This window comes from Pinus tabuliformis, chromosome 4_1 (assembly GCF_031772625.1).
Source record: "Pinus tabuliformis cultivar Carrire ecotype Pingquan chromosome 4_1, CPIR1, whole genome shotgun sequence".
Taxonomy (NCBI): Eukaryota; Viridiplantae; Streptophyta; class Pinopsida; order Pinales; family Pinaceae; genus Pinus; species Pinus tabuliformis.
This window is the reverse complement of record NC_142303.1, coordinates 717,158,478-717,164,172: the sequence shown is the minus strand read 5'-3', so window position 1 is coordinate 717,164,172 and position 5,695 is coordinate 717,158,478.

The window sequence follows — 5,695 nt, the reverse complement described above, 5'->3', positions numbered from 1 at the left end:
AAGATCAAGCCTCCTTATGTCATCCATCTTGAGTCAAAGGAGGTTTTGGCTAGATTTTGAAATGGTTTTATAGAACGTCCTGTTTTCCATGTGGTTTAGCCTCTTATTATACATTGCATACACAACCATAGTCATGCTCTCAATGAAAAATGGTTTGCTTTGCTTCAATGAAGATAATAGAATTTTGAAATTAAGTTGTTTTGAATTTATTGTATCTTTCTTCAGGACTTCCTCTAGATCCATTATAAACTTTGGAAACTCTATTAATCATTTTTTCAATGTTATAACTTTAGTTGAACTTGTGATATGAACTCCAAGATATTTGAAAGAAGACACTTCCTTCAATTAATTGTTGATTGTCATATACCAAATATGTAATTTTTTTAGATTTAATTATCATGATTTTCATTTTATCAATATTGATAATCATACTCAAATTTAAAAAAAAAAAATCTTAAATATGTGTAAAATTTGAAAATACTCTAAAATAAATAAATATATAATCAGTTTAATAAATAATAAATATTTAAAATTTTAAAAATATATTAAAATCACATTCTCCTTACTGATTTTTCTATTTTTTTCTAAAGAATAACGTAAATTTAAAAAATTTGAAAACATATACTTCAATTAATTCATGTGCAATGTTTTATATTTTAGTTCAAAATTTTCACATTTAGAAATATAAAATCATGAAATTGCCATTTTAAAATTTTAAACATATTTAAATTCAAACCTTTTTTTAATTTGTATATAGGGGAGAGATGTCTAATGTTGTGCAGGGACCAGTGATTGATATAGTATTGGTCCCACCAAACCACCAGAAATTGAGACTTTTGCAACCAATATTTAAACAAAGATAAATAACATTAAGTATAAATAAGTATTAATTTATGTCTAAAATTTCACAAAACATTGACTAGGCCCACAACTATCCATAAATAGTATCTTAATACTTAAGAGTGCAAACCATATTGATCCAACTAGAAAACAGATAAAACCATAAATCCTTCCAAAATGGTCTATTCTAGAAGTACAAAGTAGCAATCACTTCAACCCCCACTCATAAGAACCGAAGCTTTGCATCCCAAATAAATATCCATACCTACACATAATAAAAGTGAATGTATGTAAGCGATAACTGCCGTGTTGTTCAACATTTAAACCCCCTATGTTCGATAAATGACACCCAACCCAATAACATTAAAACCCACTTTGTTCAATAAATGACACCCAACCCATTCTATTTCTCATTAAAATAGATCAAAGTACATGGATCAAAAAATAACAAATTCCCAACTATTGGATCACATCAAATTAAATCTAGATCACACATTTAAAATGAAGCCATGGCAATCCATGTCCATCCTTACCACCAATTAAATTCAAGTGCCAAAAACTATAAAAGAAGTTCAACCACTACTGAAGTTGCATGTTATGCTTTCAAACTATTCACCAACCTTGAAGACAAAACATCACAGAACAATTGCCAGTATATCCAGGTTAGTTATATCAATCACAACACATTTTTTCTTACAGTTCTATTTTCAATTCTCACAGTTCTTACAGTTTCATTTTCAGTTACAGTTTCAGTTTCAGTTAGAGTTTCAGTGCTTACAGTTTCTGTTTTAGTTCTTATAGTTTCAGTTTCAGTTCTTACAGTTTCAGTTTCATGAAAATATAGATTTTTTCTATTTTTCTATAACTGTTGGTGAATACACCTGGTAAATAGGAATCCTCAAATATGCTAATCTACAAGCACATTCTACTAACAGAAAATACATGGAAGATGCTTGTGATCAGAGAGAGGGAGTGACCAAATATGAGGTCTAGGCTGAAAATGGATCATAAAACCACACCCTTCCTCACAATCCAAATATGGAGCCTCAAAATCATGGTTCTGGTCTGAATAAAAAAGGGTCCATATTGTGGATTTGGGGCGTATCTGCTTCAAGTTTCATCTTCTTGCTCCATCAACTAGTTGCATAAAAGTGAGATCAATAAAATGAGTAAGAGCACAACATCATTCATATATGCCCATGGACCCAAATCACATATTGAGGTATTCACCAGAGATTGGACAAAGATCTAAATAGATGCCATCGGATCTATGTAGTCCAACTATAGAAGGAGTTCATAGTAGGCCCCTTTGTCATACTTCACTAGTGATAAACAAATCTCAATGGCAACTTCAAAAGAAGTGTAGCCTGCGTAGATTCCTCCACCATAAAATGATAACTAGATCCTAGCTTAACTTTAAAACTAAAACCCTATCAAAATAACGATCTTCAAATATGCTAATCTACAAGCACACGCTGCTAACAGAAAATACATGGAAGACAAATCTATCAAATCTGCTTGGTTGTTTTATTAGATCTGAAAAGTAGTAAATTATAATAGTATAGCTCAAAACATAAAACATGCCAACAACAAACTAATGTGCTCTACATCTTAGAGAAGGAGAATATGAAGGAAGGAACAATGCAGTTACTCACATGCATGAAGAACTGAAGGTGACCTGGTTAAGCCCTAACCCTATTCTAAACACCAAATAAGCGCACCTCAATTGGAAGAAGTCAAACACGCATAATTGGAAACTATTATACAAGCACAATCTAATAAAATAGATAGCAGCACCCTCACCTTGATAGATCACACATGGTGAACTAGAATTGAATTGAACTTAGAACTTAACTAGATGTTGAATTGAATGGGAGGCTCATCTAAAGACCTACAAAAGCAACACTCTAGTTCTTTGAAGGTGACACATGCATGCACCCTTTACCAAACAACAACCTATATTTCTATCTAACTGCACCCTCATTACTCCTATTCACTTTATCTAATTTGATATATGAGGTCAATAATTACTCAAAACTTTACAAATTAATAATATGCTTTCCGGATTTGAGAAAAAGGCATGGCCTCTCTTATATATGGAGACAAGATACAAATAAGAGTTGTAGTTGAAATGAATGTTTACATGACTAGAAACTGCAACTGTAAGTGACATGAGGAAAAAATTGTTATGGTGCCAAGTTGTGATCAAGAGTGCTTCAGGGGGTTTCAAGTTGGAGCCTTGGTCAAATTAAATACCATGCTTGATTTGGCCAATGATAACTCCTTGAGGACCAACGATCCATTTATGGAGAAGTGCATCCTTATATATAAAAAAATAGATAATGAATGTTAAGAGGGATAGGTTGTAGTGGGAGGAACTAGAACTAAATTGAACTTAGAACTTAACTAGATGTTGAAATGTATGGGAGGCTAATATGAAGACCTACAAAAGAAACATTCTAGTTCACTGAAGGTGACACATGCATGCACCCTCTACCAAACAACAACCTATATTTCTATCTAACTACAACCTCATTACTCCTATTCACTTTATCTAATTTGATATATGAGGTCAATAATTACTCAAAACTTTAGAAGTTGATAATATGCTTTCCTGATTTGAGAAAAAGGCATGGCCTCTCTTATATATGGAGATAATATACAAATAAGAGTTGTAGTTGAAATGAATGTTTACATGACTAGAAACTTCAACTGTAAGTGACATGAGGAAAAAATTGTTAAGTTGTGATCAAGAGTGCTTCAGGAGGTCTCAAGTTGGAGCCTTGGTCAAATTAAATACCATGCTTGGTTTGGCCAATGATAACTCCTTGAGGACTAGAGATCCATTTCTGGAGAAGTGAATCCTTATAGAAAAAAAATAGATAATGAATGTTAAGAGGGATAGGTTGTAGTGGGAGGAACTAGAACTGAATTGAACTTAGAACTTAACTAGATGTTGAACTGAATGGGAGGCTGATTTGAAGACCTACAAAAGCAACACTCTAGTTCACTGAAGGTGACACATGCATGCACCCTCTACCAAACAACAACATATATTTCTATCTAACTGCACCCTCATTACTCCTATTCACTTTATCTAATTTGATATATGAGGTCAATAATTACTCAAAACTTTACAAATTGTTAATATGCTTTCTTGATTTGAGAAAAAGGCATGGCCTCTCTTATATAAGGAGACAAGATACAAATAAGAGTTGTAGTTGAAATGAATGTTTACATGACTAGAAAAGTCAACTGTAAGTGACATGAGGAAAAAATTGTTGTGGTGCCAAGTTGTGATCAAGAGTGCTTCGGGGGTCTCAAGTTGGAGCCTTGGTCAAATTAAATACCATGCTTGGTTTGGCCAATGATAACTCCTTGAGGACCAACGATCCATTTCTGGAGAAGTGCATCCTTACAGAAAAAATAAATAAATTAGATAATGAATGTTAAGAGGGATAGGTTGTAGTGGGAGGAACTAGAACTAAATTGAACTTAGAACTTAACTAGATGTTGAACTAAATGGGAGGCTGATCTGAAGACCTACAAAAGCAACACTCTAGTTCACTGAAGGTGACACATGCATGCACCCTCTACCAAACAACAACCTATATTTCTATCTAACAGCACCCTCATTACTCCTATTCACTTTATCTAATTTGATATATGAGGTCAATAATTACTCAAAACTTTACAAATTGATAATATGCTTTCCTGATTTGAGAAAAAGGCATTGCCTCTCTTATATATGGAGACAAGATACAAATAAGAGTTGTAGTTGAAATGAATGTTTACATGACTAGAAACTTCAATTGTAAGCGACATGAGGAAAAAATTGTTATGGTGCCCAGTTGTGATCAAGAATGCTTTAGGGGGTCTCAAGTTGGAGCCTTGGTCAAATTAAATACCATGCTTGGTTTGGCCAATGATAACTCCTTGAGGATGAGAGATCCATTTCTATAGAAGTGCATCCTTATAGAAAAAATACATAATGAATGTTAAGAGGGATAGATTGTAGTGGGAGGAACTAGAATTGAATTGAACTTAGAACTTAACTAGATGTTGAACTGAATGGGAGGCTGATCTGAAGACTTACGAAAGCAACACACTAGTTCACTGAAGGTGACACATGCATGTGCCCTCTACCAAACAACAACCTATATTTCTATCTAACTGCACCCTCATTACCCCTATTCACTTTATCTAATTTGATATATGAGGTCAATAATTACTCAAAACTTTACAAATTGATAATATGCTTTCTTGATTTGAGAAAAAGGCATGGCCTCTTTTATATATGGAGACAAGATAAAAATAAGATTTCTAGTTGAAATGAATGTTTACATGACTAGAAACCTCAATTGTAAGTGACATGAGGAAAAAATTGTTATGGTGCCAAGTTGTGATCAAGAGTGCTTCAGGGGGTCTCAAGTTGGAGCCTTGGTCAAATTAAATACCATTCTTGGTTTGGCCAATGATAACTCCTTGAGGACTAGAGATCCATTTATGGAGAAGTGCATCCTTCGTTGATCATATAGAAACTCCCTTCTTTGTCGCCCAACAACCAACCCAACTACTCGCCAAGCAGCTTCTCCCCCATCCATCAGGAAAAAAATAGATAATGAATGTTAAGAGGGATAGGTTGTAGTGGGAGGAAATTTGAGATCAAGACAATACAACAATAGTCCACCCCATGTGAACTATCTATGAGACATTAAATTAATAATGGAATAAATTCAAGATTTTAGGTTGATGGATTGGTTGTCTCAAAAAAGAAGATGGAATAATTTAAAACCTCGATCAGGTTTCTTGGTCATATAATCTTAAATGGTCAATTGATACTACAATATGCTGG